This window comes from Schistocerca piceifrons, chromosome 1 (assembly GCF_021461385.2).
Source record: "Schistocerca piceifrons isolate TAMUIC-IGC-003096 chromosome 1, iqSchPice1.1, whole genome shotgun sequence".
NCBI classification, from domain to species: domain Eukaryota; kingdom Metazoa; phylum Arthropoda; class Insecta; order Orthoptera; family Acrididae; genus Schistocerca; species Schistocerca piceifrons.
Window position 1 is genome coordinate 590299991 of NC_060138.1, and position 16906 is coordinate 590316896.

The 16906-nt window shown below is 38.2% G+C and overlaps 1 protein-coding gene across 1 annotated transcript in view; it reads right to left on the reverse strand.

Moving 5' to 3' along the window:
* Window positions 1-16906, reverse strand: part of LOC124803008 (ATP-binding cassette sub-family C member Sur) — a 415616-nt gene that overhangs the window by 305144 nt on the left and 93566 nt on the right. The gene's annotated exons all lie outside the window — the stretch shown is intronic.

The following is a 16906-nucleotide window of genomic DNA, read 5'->3' on the forward strand; positions in this document are numbered from 1 at the left end:
GTACATTTAACATAATTTCCTCATTTGCCTGATTAGTTTTTCTTGTTTCACTTCTTACTGTGTTCCATATAGTTTTTATCTTGTTATTAGAGGCATTTATTTTTTCTTGAAAATAAATACATTTTGAGGTTCTGATTACTTTGTTTAGAATTTTACAATATAATTTGCAATGTGATTTAGCTCTGTAGTCATTGTTTTCCATTGACATTAAGGACAGTCTCCTTAAAACACATCCTTTGAGTCTGCAATCCTCCTGTCCATCGTTTCTGACAGAGCTAAATCACTTCCTAAATGATGTTCAGAAATACAAATAATATCAATAGGATTTGTAGACTGTAGTTCATCTAAGCAGATCTGAAATTCATTACTTTTGTTGTTTAAACTTCTGATATTTTGATGTAGTAAACAACTACAGAACTTAAGTGCCCGACTAAGTTGTTCTAATACAAAAACTTAACCAGGAGCAATGCAAAAACTTAAGACTGCAAGAAGCATTGTGCCTTGTGCTGACTCCATGGGATTGGAGGAAATATGGAATGTTATTTAATGGGTACTAATTCAAACTGAATCAGTCGAAAGTGGTGTTAACATCACTATTCAAACAACAGCACTGCAGCTCAACTGTGGTGATTGTGTTGTACTGGATGGTGTGGGCAAAAGGAAAGAGGAAGCAGGGAAATGGGAGGGAGGGCTGGACAGAAGAGTAGCTGATAACCAGGAGGGGAAGGCATCAAGAGCACAGTATTGGAATGTAGCACTTGTGAGTGCAATGTGGCACAGGCAGGGGAGATGCATACGGCACACAATGATGTAGAGGGGTAGTCTGAGAGCAGGAGATACAACAGAGAAAGAGGGAGATTGTAGAGTGGATGTGAGCAAAGAATGAGTGGAATGGGAAGGGGTGGGGGCATCGGGACAGGAATGATGGTGGACATGGGATAGAGGTGATCAGAAATGATGGACAGGAGGATTGCAGACTCAAAGGATGTGTTTTAAGGAGAATGCCCATCTACACAATTCAGAGTAGCTGGTATTAGGCATGAGGTGGGGTGGGGGGACGCAGTTCCACATAACACACACTGTAAGGCAGTGACACATATGCAGATGACTGCCAAGTCCTCCCCATATTTTTTAATCCAAATGTCAAGAGTAATTGATACAATGGCTACTTCAGACAATTATGCTTCACAAATCAGATACAAAGTGTGGTCAAAACTTAACAGAAATTTTTGTTTTCCTTAAAGAATCTTTATTTATTCATCAACATCAACTTTGTCCCCTTTGAAGTAATCCCCCTCAGATATAATACATTTGTGCCATCGCTTTTCCAGTCTTTGTAGTACTTCTGACACTCTCTTTTTGTTGTGGTGTTCAACTTCTTCAACGATTCCGTTTTTATCTCATCAATGGTGGCAGAATGATGTCCTTTTGCGGATCTCTTCAGCCTCAGGAATGGAAAGAAGTTGAAGAAGATGGTTTCTGATGAGTACAGTGGCTCAGGCTACATAACAGTTTTGTTTCTTATCAAAAAATCATGAACAAGCATTGAGGTACGAGCAGGAGCATTATTATGATGCAACTTCCACGAGTGGTTTGGCCACAATTCTGAATCTTTCTTTCAGATTGCTTTACACAAACAGCACATAACTTTCAGGTAGTACTGCTTACTGACTATATAACCATAAGGCAGATACTCATGAAGCACTATCCCATTTTGACCAAAGAAAACAGTGAGAATAATCTTCACATGCGATTGAACCTACCTTTTTATTTATTTATTTATTTATTTTTTTTTATCCTGGCTCTTCAGGCTGTTTCCACAGGGACAATTCAGCCTTGGTTTCAGCATCGTACTCATATTTCATCACCTGCTATAATCTTCTTTAGAAATTCTGGATCATTGTTGATTTCACTCAGCAATTCCTGAGTGATATCTCTGCGACATCATTTTTAGTCGAAATTCAACAGTTTCACAACAGACTTTTCTGCTACATGTTTCATGCCCCCCCCCCCCAAAAAATAAAAAAATTTAAAAAAATAAAAAAAAAATTGCTTGGCATGAGCCAGTGGATACACCAAGATCATCAGCATCCTCTCTGAAGGCGATTCGGTGATTTTCCAGAACCATTTTTGTACTTATTTCATATTGTCATCAGTAACTGATGTACTAGGTTATCTAGGGTGTTCATTGTCCTCAATGCCTTCTTGACCCTCTTTGAAATAACAACAAATTATGAAAAGTGTCATTGCTACTCACCATATAGCACAGACAGGAACAACATAAAGACTGTCAAACAAAGCTTTTGGCCAAACAGGCATTCTTCAAAATAGGCAACTATACATACACAGAGCAGCCAGAGACTGTGATCGTGTGTGTGTGTGTGTGTGTGTGTGTGTGTGTGTGTGTGTGTGTGTGTGTGTGTGTCACATGTTGTAACATTTTGTTCCACTTTGGCTCATTCCATATTCCTCCCTTCAAAAAGAAAGCTAGTGCCTTCAGACTAATAATATTATCTACAAATCTTATTATTACTTGTAGCATCACAATCAAAAACTTCTTTCGTAATATACTGTAATTAGATATTCATTTTTTGCAAAATGAAGGAGGCTTTCTGTTTGTTGTCACTCTCTTTGTTATTAACATTATGTTGAGGAGCCTGCACAAAACTAAACAACCTGCCTATCAGCCTGACATATAAAGCTGTAAGTACTATACAAATGATTTTTTTTACCAAATTGTTCTGTAAAATCTTCTGAGAAAGACTGCTGGTTGTGTGCCTCAATTCTGTCAATCGCCGACTGACCAAAAGGTGGCAATGAATGTTGGCCGCCGCTTCCAAAGAAATGAATGAACTTATCCAGTGCTTTGGATGGACACTGATCCCTACACTCAGCCACCTTATCCTGCATGGACTCTACCATCAGGCCCCTGTGCTTCCCTCTCTTGAGCCATTTTACGTGTTTTCTCATTTTCAGCTACTTACAGCTTTACCTTCCATTTTTAGTATGTAATTTCAAAAGACAAGATTTAGTATTTTATTCTGATCCATTGACTGACTTACTTACTTCACATGGCAACAAAACTAATTAAGTTTTTTTGACAATTTGCTACAGAAGTCGTAGCTTTCAAAATGATTAAATATGTGAGGACCTCAGCATCAATGACATGAAATATCACACAAATAAAGCTCTTTGGCAGTGATATTAGTTATCCCTACTCCAGGGCAAAATATCTCCATCACTGGAGCAATCCTTAGTTCAGTGGAACAATTGTATAGTATGAATGCGAGCTTTCTGTACATTCTGTTGTTAACTTTTCTCACTGTTATTCAAATTCATTCTACAACCTTCTCACACTGGAATTCCTATAGCTGTTACCCTGCAATGAACAGCAGCATCTATTTCAACATAACAGGCTTATTTGTGATATAGCTTTAGTTTCGACACTGGAATCGCTCCACAGTTGCCATCTTTTTTAACAATTTGTAGAGAATGGTGACTCAAAGGGTTGCCACACAGTATTCCCTTCCATACTGATCAGACTACGAAGGTGTGAAACATGAAAGTGACATTCTACTGCATCTCACCAGTGACAGCAACAATGATGAATATGTGCACAAACAATGTTCAATGCACTTTGACCTCCTCAGTCCTATTGGTGATGAGGTAAATCTTGCCTCACATCACCCATTCAGGAATCTAATACATGTGTGTGTGACACCACCTAGTGTGGTTTTACTGACCCAGCCACAATGGCAATGATCTAGATGAATCCATTTGTAATCCATGGGGTCCAAGTAGCTAGGCCATGCAAGAAGACTCTGGATTTTCTGTCAGTGCTGCAAGTGGTCCACAGGATCTCATCCACCATCAACCCCAGAACAAATGTTACAGCACATCACCAGATGGCCTTCTGTGAAGCACACATATATGATCAGGTTCTCAACTTAAGTTACTGACCTTCCAATACAACCATCCAGCAACAAGCTTCACAATCAACTAATTCACACTACAAAGCTATGGAGACATCAATGATACCTCAAAGTTCATGGTCATAGTGGATTATGCATACATTATTAGTGAAGTCATAGAAGCACCTCCAGCCGAAGACAAGGAGCAGTGTTGCTCCACTGACGTGGCAAGACACAAGAGCAAAAGCTATAGCTACAACAAGTAATTTATGAGGAAAGATTGGGCAGCATGATACCATTTCAGCTGGAGAGACATCTCCATGAACTGATCAACCTGACTGTCATGTCAGAAAGGCAGTCACATTTCGGCAACCAGACATGCAAATTCTCCACACGGTACAAACATCCAACTGCAAGATGAGGTCTGCAATAGGTCCTCCAGATTGGAATGCACCACAAAACTGCCTACAGCTCAGGCAAGTGGGGCAAACTAGTTTTGCACCAGCTACAAGTGAATGTGGTAGAATGTATGTATTAGATGACACAACAAATCAATACTTTCTTATAGACACTCGTTCTGAAGTGAGCACCATTCCCATGGAACAGCCACAAGTGACATTTGACAGTCCGTGGGTTTCACCCATACATTTAGTTCCTAAAGAAGACAGAACTGTGTGGTGTTAACGGAGCCCTAAACCTCCAAAAAGCAGCTGATCATTACCAAATAACAAATACACGCCCTTTTGGATGCACTTCCATGTTGAGTGTTCTAGACTGTAAAAAAGCATATCTGCAAATTCCCATAGCTATTGAGGGCATACCCCAACACTGATAATAACACCATTCAGACTCTATAAATTCTTGTTCATGCCTTACGGTTTAAAAAATGCAGTTCAGATGCAGCAACACTTCATCAGTTCAATTCTCCTCAAATTTTTGTTCTGTTTCTCATGTTGTTGTTGTGGTCTTCAGTTCTGAGACTGGTTTGATGCAGCTCTCCATGCTACTCTATCCTGTGCGAGCTTCATCATCTCCCAGCACCTACTGCAGCCTACATCCTTCTGAATCTGCTTAGTGTATTCATCTCTTGGTCTCCCTCTACGATTTTTACCCTCCACACTGCCCTCCAATACTAAATTGGTGATCCCTCGATGCCTCAGAACATGTCCTACCAACCGATCTCTTCTTCTAGTCAAGTTGTGCCACAAGCTCCTCTTCTCCCCAATTCTATTCAATACCTCCTCATTAGTTATGTGATCTACCCATCTAATCTTCAGCATTCTTCTGCAGCAGCACATTTCGAAAGCTTCTATTCTTTTCTTGTCTAAACTATTTATTGTCCACGTTTCACTTCCAAACATGGCTACACTCCATACAAATACTTTCAGAAAGGACTTTTTCGCAATAAAGAACAGCAGTAATTGTTTATTTCCTATTGTACTTCGATGAAATGTGAGTATTTCATAGCCATACCATTAGTGTTTGTCGATATTTTGCGTGTATTATAAACTCCTCCGGGAGTTCTATTGGATGACGAGCTGTATTAGCGTAATGGTCACTGTGTGGGGCTGCTAAGTGGAAGGTTCTGTGTTCAAACCTTGTTCAGTGCTTGATATTTTCCTCGAAGTGTCTTACTTCATGAATTTTATTCGTTTGAATGTAATTTTTTTGAAATTTCTAGTCGCAACTATAATCGACCATACGGAAAGTATATGCTATGGACTTTTACCTCTGCAAACTCTTCAAAATATCGCGCCATGGTTTACTACATCTAATGCTGCACAGTAACTGCATGGAACATCGAAACAAAATTAAGTCATTTATGGGGGGAAGGTAGCAGTCAAGAAGATGTGTAAAAACCAAATAGTTTTTGTGAAATCGAATGATAGTGTGTCAAAGCAGTCGAAACACTATGTGTCTGCACAGGCGAGCAGTGCAGTGATGACAAAATCGCGCACAGCGCGGAATGCGGGAAGCACGTCTCTGTAGCAGCGAATGGGTTAATGCGGCCTTGGTGGCTTTACTTCCTAAACTGTGCGCTCCCCCTAAACGAAAGTTTGCGAACTATACTATGGCGCTGCTTCTCTTGGCGCGTGCAACTGGCAACGCAGCAATCTCCCGCGTCTGGGCGGGCATGCGCGAACCGCCAAGATAAAAGAATTGAACTATAGTGTTCCATTTACAGTGAATATGACATCAATGAGGCATTAAATTTTTAAATTTCCTTCTATGCTGAATAGATGCTGCTTACTAAACAATGAGCTTTCATGTAAGGCATCCAGGCTTTGAGAAGAGTAAAATCTGAACTTCCTCCCAATCGTGAACCCAATGGATTGAAATTACAGCTCATCACATATCCACAATAAGTCAAAAAAAGATATAACTCTCCTCTCTGTGCTCTAGCAGCTGTTTGTAGATGATATTGCAATTTCCATGAACATGTAAGAACAAATAACATAGCCCACCTGGCCAGTCAGCTGCACGACAGTATCTTTGTAACTATTTTGATGTGAGGAAATACACTGGCTGGAAAAAAAATGCAACAGCCTCAAGGAAAAGTGAGGTGACAGGTAGTTGATCACTGTAGAAGGCCAGTATTATTGCATGCAAACAGTCACGAAGGTGCTGAATGGCAATCTGTGATAGATTGTTCTAATTATCTCATGGCTTTTGTTGCAATTCAGCAATAGTTCTTACAGGCTCTGGAGAACGAGGAAGTTCCTGCTTCAATATGTCTCATACACGTTCATTTGGTGAGAGATTTCATGACCTTTCTGGCCAGGGCATCTGTTGTACACCACAAAGAGCATGTTGTGTTGCTGCAGCCATATATGGACATGCACTGTCCTGCTGAAAAAGCACATTACCTTCGCATCAAATAAACAGTAGTAGCATGTGAATAACAGCCTGTGCAATGTAGTGGGCACTGGTTACTTTACTCTGAAGAAATGCTAGATGTGACTGCAAGTTGTAACTAATGGAACCCCACCACGATGAAACCTGGCATGGGATCTGTATGTAGCAGGCAAATGCACTCTACAATAGGCAGGTCACCAGGTCCATGCCAGATACGTGTATTTCCATCACTCACATACAGAAATGTGAAGGAGTCGACTGATGAGTAGAAAGGTGTTCTTTTGTCATCAGTGATGAGAGTAGGTTCTCCAACCCCAGCACTGAAGACAAAAGAGCACCATTCCACTCTCCAGTAGATTCTTTCACATTACCAGAATAGCCATGAGTGGCAGAGTCAAAGCATCTGTGGTAGCCTGACCAGATTCACACATGTTCGTAGTCCTGCTGCAAGTAGATGGTTCCCAATAATGCCTCATGACACATCAATCGCAACATGTTCCCAGATTTCATCACTGGATGATTCTCAGTCGGCCACCACTGCCCACACAATGTGTCGATCTTGATGCGCATCTGTATTACACCGTCATCCAGAACCTGATCTACAGGTGTGAAAATGTTCCACAGACCACCGTTAACAGCAATGACACACCATCCATACACAGTGCTCAACATGTGCAGCAATTTGTCGATACATTCATCCAGCTTCCTGTGACTGAACCTGTTCAACAAGAGCACATACCATCATTGTACCCTAGAATAAATGTTGCAAACATTTTTACTGCCTGCAGAGTCAAAACGGTGAGTGCACAGACAGGCCTCCTGAGTACCCTCTGATCACTGATGACTGTGACAAATGAATTAATTTGCTACAACCCATGAGTAAACACATATTGCCCCGTTGCCACTGAATACAGTCATTGGCGGCATTGCATTTTTTTCCAGTGGTGTATATTGATAACACTAGCCTTTTCTAATTCAAGGAATAGATAACAGCGTACATGTTTCTGGCATATTTTTTATACTGTAATGTGTTACACTATACAATTACAATTTATTTATTTTTTATCATAATATTGATAATTAGACTGAGTTTAGGCTAAAAATTATATCTGTTGTATGATGAAATTTCTGGAAGAAAGTCCAATGGATAGTGGACAGTGCAGCTGAAGAATGGAAGCACCATATTTTCTGTTTAGAAGTCTATGAGGCAGTCTTGTTCAAATGTTGAGTTGTAATGTCTGACAATGTATTCTAATTAAAATAATATGAACTGTACATGGACTGAAAGTTACGTGAATACTGTCAGTACCATCTGTAAAAACATCTAAGCAATGTTATCTGTATGTCATGTTTGTAATACTTAATGAGATACTAACTGAAATAATTTGCCTTAAATAATGTGATTTTCTTTCCAGCCCACATTCCTTAACAAGAAACTATGCAAATTTTGCTGTGTTGCATCATTTGCCATAGGTAACTGAAAGCAAATATTTTTGCCTTGTGGCTATGAGTTTTTCAATAATTTTAGTCATAAATTTATAATGTGGAGGATATTCTGGTTAAATTTCAGGAAAATGTTTTGACCAATAACACACGCCAACGATTTTTTGTTTTAACACTGTTTTTACTTTGATAGCTGATCTTTATAGATTTTTATGAGCTGAATCCAAATCTAGCCTTAGTTTTTTTTGTATCACCCATAGTTTTTGAGCAATGCTTTTTATTATATAGTATAAAAATCTATGCTATACGGTAAATGGGGAAATTAGTAAAATGCTTTGTTACAACATAAGTATCGTTTGTATTTACAGTAAGCTATTTAAAACAATGACATGTGTTAATAGAGGTTTCACTTGTCAGCTGGAATTGGTTTGTATTTTCTTTCTCTTTTTTTCTTTGAAGCTTCTTGTGTAGTTTTTTCTATGATGAGTTGCTTGATGAACTTCTCGGTGAAGTGGCCAACAGTAGTCCCTCATCATGTTGCTGTTCCAGCAGCCTTGCTAGTTTTTTTTTCCATCACTTTAATGTCCTGGTGAAAACGCTCTCCTTGTTCCCATATTGTCCAGGAAGTAATCAAGGTGACTGTTCAATAAGTGAACTTTCAGGCTCGTTAAACATCCTCAAATTTTAAACTCCTTTAACATTGTAGCTACAATAGAAACATATTCTGGGTCTTTTTCATGTCCTAAGAACTTTGAACGACTTGCTTGAAGGATGCCAATGCTTCTTTCTCATTTAAGGTCATTTTGGCTTCAAAGTTAACATCAAACATAAATTTTATAATGTCCGGTCCAACAAAGATGCCTTCTTTTAGTTCAGCTTCTGAAATGTATGGATACTTCCAGAGAATTCTTCAAATGGATATTAATCTGCCATCTACCTTTTCCACAACCTGATTTATTTAGTCACTACACTTGAAGTGTTTCCTTAGTATGATGACTGCTGTGAGGCCATCAGAGCCACAGCAAAGCCTCACACCTGGCAACGTACCCCACCAATGACCAAGGCACAGCCTCACAACTAACACTGTGTGTCTGGTGGTGAAACATCATCACTGTGCACGTGGCAGTCGACATGTCAAAACCTCATGCCTTATGTCGTGTGCCCACCAGTGGCCATACCAAAGACTCACACCTAATGTCATGTGCCTGGTGGGGAAACATCCATCATTATGCATGTGGCAGTCAACATGTGCAACATATATCCAGACATTTAATGTTCGTGAAGATTCCCACTTATTATTCAGAGAATGCATAATCAAAAAGTAATGGGTCTTTCTATGTATTTTGGTGTGATGCATTAGATTAGTTAGTAACATACAGTGAAAGCCCTGACACCAAGGCTTTCCTTCGGATTTTTCATTTGTATTTATTTACCATTTGATTTGTTTCCTGGTGAACACTTTACCTTGTACAAATCAGGAATCCTCTTCCAAAAAATATCTTAAATGCTATTAGTACTAAACTAAACAATGTGACTCAATAGGATGCTGGTGTTTCTGACAAAGGCACAGATAAACAGTGAGCACTGCCATTCTATCACTTGTCAATCACAGCTTTCACAACAAGAAATGTTACCAGTTCTGCAAGATATCATCAGCGCATACTGTGGTCTGAGGTGATATAAAGAAGTTTACAAGTAGACAAACATAATTTTTCTTTTTTCCTCCTGCCCATTTTGACACAAATGGGAATGAGTTCCAAACGGATGTCTTGAAACATTACACATAAAGTTGAAACAAAATAAAGTTGGCTTAAATAAGAGTAATGGACAGGAGGAGAAGTCAATTAAAGTTGTCTTTTTTTTTTTTTTTATTGTATGTAACTACTGTCTGGCATGGGACGTTAAGAGAACCTTTTGCCACACAATCGAATCACACTGTGTTTTGACTACTGTTTTTGGTCTGTGTCTTCTGATGGAATTTTAGAAAGAACAGTGTGTATGAACAAGAAAAAGTGACTTGGTAATGTTAAAATATCAAGGACATCTGTGTGTCAGTAGGACTAATGTTTAATCTGAAACTAATAATTTGTTGTTCTTAATTTCCATTTAAGTAAAGAAAGAACCTATGCCTTGTTCTGTCTTTCCCATTATCAACAAAGGACTAAAGACGTGTTTTAATGCAGTGTTGCAGGCAAACTGAAATTTTATGGACTTCTTTCGATGTATGGAAGTGTTGGTATGGGCTCTATTATCAAGGCAGCTGAATTCTGATGCAGTCTTGTATGTTTTAGTTACGAAAAATTTATAAAGAATTTAAGATATTTTGTGCAGGTCAATTGGGCACAGTACAGTTTTGGCTGTGAGAATTATTTCACGAGTTCGGTGCCTTTGCACCTTCACAGTCAAATGTCCAAAGTAAAGTGGAAACGACTGTAACAAATTGATAGTAAATATCTGATGTATTAAAGATCATGCTTTTATTACTGACTGTTGATGATTTTCAAATGCTGGAACTATAATACTGAGATTATATTTTACAGTATTGACAAACTGGTGTTCGAGCCAAGTGTCACTTTGTGGGATGTCTCTTAGGAGAACTCAATTTTCAGTTGATCACTACTGCTGCTGCAAATACATGCACAACCCATACTAACACAAACTGTGTTGACTTGGTTCATATGTCTAGTGATAAGTATCACCAAGCTCTATTAACAGGTTTTCCTTGGCACTGATGGTCACTGGGTAACAGCATGTATCAGTTAACACGTGCTGAGTGGATGTACTTCACCATTTTTTGCACAAAATGCTTCTCAATACTTTTCAATGAAATGTACCCTAATCTCATCTGCAACAAGAAAAGCATCAGTGCAATCAAGTTACAATACATGTGAAGCCCAATAAAACAACCTAACATCGAAAGCAAATAAATTCTCATTACAATTACCAATAGGTTTGCAATCACTCTTAGTAATATACAATAAAAAAATTTCCTAGACTTTAATGGTTGAACATCATAGGCACCTCCAATACTACCAAAAAGCCACAATATGCTTTCCCTAACAGCATCTACATGTTTCAGCACATTGAACTTCAAGATACTTATGTAAATGTGTTTTGTTCCTTGATGTGTATTTCTCTTTCACAATAACAATCTCCTAAACACAAATGCTCAGTAATGCTATCAGCAAAACACTGCTTACCACCAACATTGTCACTATCAACTATGATGAAAAAACTGTGTCTCACTCTTTTATACCTATGTGGACAGCTGACACCATTTGTAGGACCAGTTGCGCAATTGTTGGAACATGTCCAAGCCGGTCAGGTATGTCACAGCCGACTGTCTGCTAATATAGCGGAATCAGCAGACAAGCAATACCAGATTCTGCTGATGAGTCACAAACATGGACCACCTGCAGGTCTGATACATTCCGGTTGGTTGTAAGAGTCCTTGCTGTCACCTAGTGACCATCAGCATAAAGGAAAACCTTGTTAATAGAGCTTGGTAATACTTATCACTAGACATATGAACCAAGTCAATACAGAGTTTGGGATCTGCACCATGTTGCATTAAAGGAAGGCATCCAAGCAGTTCCGAGGAGGACTGCTAGACTTGTTACTGATAGCTTTGAACAAAATATAAGTATTATGGAGATGCTTTGGTAACTCAAATGGGAATCACCGGAGGGACAGCAAAATTCTTTTTGAGGAGCACTTTTGAGAAAATTTAGGGAACTAGCATTTGAGGCTGACTGCAAAACAATTCTACTACCACCAACATACAATTCACATTAAGAGTTGTGAAGATAAGATTAGCGATATTAAGGCTCGTACAAAGGCATACATACATCATTTTTCCCTCGCTCTATTTGAGAGTGAAACAGGAAAGAATATGAGAAGTAGTGGTACAGGGTACACTCTGCCAAACATCATATGGTGGCTTGCACAGTATGTATGTAGATGTAGATGCAGACCTTATGTTTCAGCTGAGACACAGTAATACTATGCAGCCAGAAATTTTCTGTCTCCCTTTGCTTTTTATTCTGAAGACATCAATCACATGAATGACTTCATTTTGCTCTTAGACTGTCACACAATCTTTGGGGAGTACATTTTACTACATTCAGAAACAATCAAGGCATAATTTGTTTTCATTTTTCCTGGAGGAAGGAGATTAATTGTCATGTTACTGGGGGAATCAATCTGACATGCAACTGATGCTCTAGTTCATACAAAAAACGTTTCATGGGCACCTCTGCTGCAGATTATGAGTGAATCCCCTGTTGCTATTTATACTATACTGATAATTTTGTGTTACACAGTACATGATATTGTAGGATTTACCAGTGTTGGGGCTGGAGTAGGTGGTAGCAGGTGGGAGCTTACGGCAGGGCTTGCAGCATGGACTATTACACTGATAAGAACCTTGGAACAGGCATAATGGTTAGAGAATGTCGTAAAGTTTGACTAGGATGTAACAGGGATTAGGAGAGCAATGGAATGTTGCATGATGCGTTGAGAATATAAGGAAGAGAGTATCTCATTTCAAGTTTTGATTTGAGGAAGTCATAGCCCTGATGAAGAAAATTATTATGGCAAACAAGACCCAGGAGGAACTGGATATCAGTAGATAATTCTGAGAATTTTGGAGTAGGAACAATATTACAAAGGAGTGTTTAATATAAGTGTTGAGGGATTCAGCAGTGGAGCAGATATATTTTCTGCAGATGACTATTCTGCATGGAAGGAAGATTTAGATGTCGAACGGGTGACAGCTACCAAGGCTTTCTCAATCCAAGGCCTGAAAAAAAAAAAAAAAAACTTCTCTCCCTGATATCCGCCTCACACTATCCATTGTAGGATTCAGTTGCCCTTCAAGTCAAACTGTTATCTCTAACCCAGTGTTCTTACCTGTACAATTATCCCCACTATAACATCCACCCAATGCACCAACCCACTACCACCTAATTCCACCCCCTTCACCACTAAACCCTACAATATCCTAATCAGAGCAATCTGTTGAATCACACAGGTTGTTTATCTACTAAATTGTGTCCACCGCACAATGTTTTATATAGGCATGACAATCACTAAACTGGCTAAGCATGTGAATAGGCATAGAAGAACTGTCTGCCTTAGGTACACCTGGTACCCAGTTGCTGTACAGGCTTTACACCACAACAGAAGGGACCCAAATGCTTATCACACTGCATGAGCCATTTGGATCCTGCCCCCGATAGGAGTTTCCCTGAACTCCAGGGGTGGGAACTTGCCCTCCAATAGATCTTTGCATCTCAACACCATCCTGGACTTAATGTCCACCAACACTCCCCCGTGCTCTTTTTCATTATGTAACTCATTTATTTTCTTTATTTCTTTTTCCTAAGTCCTAATTGTTAACTGCACTATTCTTCTCTCTTCCCCCTAACCTTCCTTTACTTCTATCTCCACTGCGTCTCTGGACTGAAGCTTGTTTACCATGTGCCATCTTTGACCCACTCACTCTGATGCCCCCATCCTATTCATCTTTGTCTACCCCTTAACCTTCCACAAACTACCACTCTCTCCTCGTATCATGTCTCCCAAAAATAAAACAAAAGTTGCAATTAAGACTTTCCCATTTATCACTGAGCACAGAATTATCTTAAGTCACAAAATTATGATGTTAAAATCTTTACGCAAAATATGCTGCATGAGTACTTTTTCGAGTCACTGAAGATGTTTTTCAATAAATTTAAGAGATATTCACATGACAGAATATAGATATCGTTTACAGAGTTACATATACACCTAAAAATTACCATTATAGTGTCCTTCTCGGTATTTGTGTTATGATATGACACACAAAATTCAGTAGGCAGGACTGTAGGTAGGCTAAGTGTTTTACTCTTAACCACATGAACAACTTCATATATACTAGTTAAAACTGTGAGGAGTGAACACCAGTGGTAAGAATAAAAATATGAAATGCAGACTAAAATTATCTTAGTTGCATCTAAGAATTATGGAAATTTGTATGGTGTACACGCTCTCAGTCATTATGTACCAAGTAATGTCAAGCTGACTGCAGTGATGAGTCACTACTGGACAAAATAATTAAGTGTAATATTTCACAAAGCATAAAAACTCCCCTCTTCCATGTATCATGGACTTTGCCACAGTGGGATGGCTTGAGCACCTCAATGAAACAGAATATAATTTTACACGGAGACCAAGAATTGACTACACTAAGTTAGTTCATGTGGACAGAGTTTGTAATAGTTATAAAGAGTTGAAGGCTAGACCATGGTGGACAGCTGCAGGATAACAGTCTTTGGACTGAAGACCACGTTATCATCATAAAAAGGTACCACGGTCAGCAACTAAGGCAGATACTAAATTCTGCATAATATTTAAAAATAAATTTTCTACTGTTATTTGTAGTACTGCTGCAACTCTGCTCTAATTGTGGAGAAAGCTCATAACTGTTTGCTATAACTTTTCAGCTACATTGAAGAGAATTGCCATTCTGGTGCCTGAAATAGTAATAGCATATTTATACTTGGCAATTTGTTTTCCAAGCAATTTTAATTTTTTCCAAGATGATTGTAACATATTTATCTCTGCCTGTGATTTTCTTATGAAGTCTACTTCAGGGAAAAAACCCATCTCTTCTTAGTTTTAAACAATGTGATACCAACCATGAATACGGTGCATCACCTAACAATTTTGCAAATCTGTCCCTATACTGTCTGCTAAACCAGTTTCTTTTATTGCCTTTATTTTATAAATTTAACAATCAGTAACATGATGCAAACTAATTTCTTACATATTATGAACAGAATTGCCATTATATATGAAACTACTGATTTTGCAGAATCACTGCACGACAGCACCAGCAGTCTCACCCCGTAATTGTTCTCTACATTCTTTGCAACCTCCTGAAAACACAGCTGCACAAGATGCAGGAAACTACCATTTATAGCTGCTTGAACATTTTCCCACATGTGTTGATACTATTTCAGACTCAATAAAAATGCATGTGGACGCAGACTGCCAAGTGACTCCATTTCAGTTTTTCATGATGATGGTAAGTCATTATCTGCATCTCAAGGATTCAACTACCAGCCTATTTCAACACTTCTCTTCAGACATTAAACACAATTATTACCTCTAGATTCGCATTTCAAGGCAATTCGAAGCCAACAACCTTGCTGAATTCTTTCTGAATGGCCTCATCACCCATGCAAATTAAAGATAATTTAAATTTGATACCTAATAAGGCTTTGTCTTTATATCAGTTTCTTCTGGATGATTTCCAATGAAGGCTGTTACACTGCTGTATTTGAAAAGAAATTTGTCTTCTCCTGTCTGTTGCATCAAATATTTCTAGAACTACATAACTGTAAACATTATACCACAGTTTTGATTGCATTTTATTAATGACTAAAAATGGCTGAAGTTTTCAACGTGGAATTCAAAATTCCATTACTATGTAACCCATATTTGGAAAATTTTCTGGACACAAACTGAACTATTTTAATATCTTCACGAAATTGAAGGTCCACATCAGTCCATCTTATTTATGTGAGATCTTATATTCAGATCGATGCACAACTCTTGTATTTCACTGCTGCAGTATGATGAAATATTGTTTTTAAAGTTTCATACCCAGAACTGGTTTCAATGTCAGTCTATTTTTTTTATATAAACTGGCAGTATCACGTTTCAGGTATAGCAAAAATTCTCACGCAATACCAGCTGAAATTACACTGCATTTTAATATATATAGCAATATTACAGGATAGGGGTCCACCTGTCCATAATAAAGTCAATTTTTAGTACAGAGGAGGTACCAAATGTAACAAATTACACTTTTATCATCCACCGACATAAGTAATAACTTTGCATGAACTGAGATCAAGTAGCACTGCTCCAATAAATGATGAATCAATTTAATTTTATTCATATTTTTTTGCAGCTGTGAATGTGACGTCCTATTCAATACACAGGCAGTACACACAAAAATGCCTCCAGTCACAGTCTTTTCATGTTTTATTGAATTACATAACAAAAACACAAATTTTACCTTACTAAACAGCTGAAAAAAAAATTATGTATTACGATGATGGACCCGTTGGAACAAGGAAAAAATTGTGACTGTGTTTTCATTCATACTACCTATGTATGAATCATTAAATCAAATTTACCGTATCTCACATTCAATTTTGATTCAGATCTTTTCAGTTATGTGGAAGACTGCCACTATTAAGTGCACTATTTTGAAAAAGAGGTAGAGATTACCCATATTTTTAACTTTCTGACCTTTGGATGATAAGAACATGTAAGATTTTAGTTTCTTTATTCTGTAATGGAGAATAGTTTATTTATACTGGGCAAAAACTCTTACATTTGCTCAGGCAACAAACCTGTTGTGAAATTAATACTAGAATGTTTGTAGTTTTACTATTATGGGCAGGTGTCTGGAGGGAGAGCATGACTACAATCCAGTGAAAGTGTGCTAGCATTAAAATTAGAAAGATAGAAACTGCATATGGCCAACAGCAAAGTATTTCTATGAGCACATTCTAATATGATTGCAGATTTTTGAAGAATCATTTACTAGGAACAGTTGAAGAAGGTATTAGAAAATTCCACTAAGGTATGCATGTCCTTTAAGTTTATGCTGTGTACCTTGAAGTAGTGCAACTGCATTT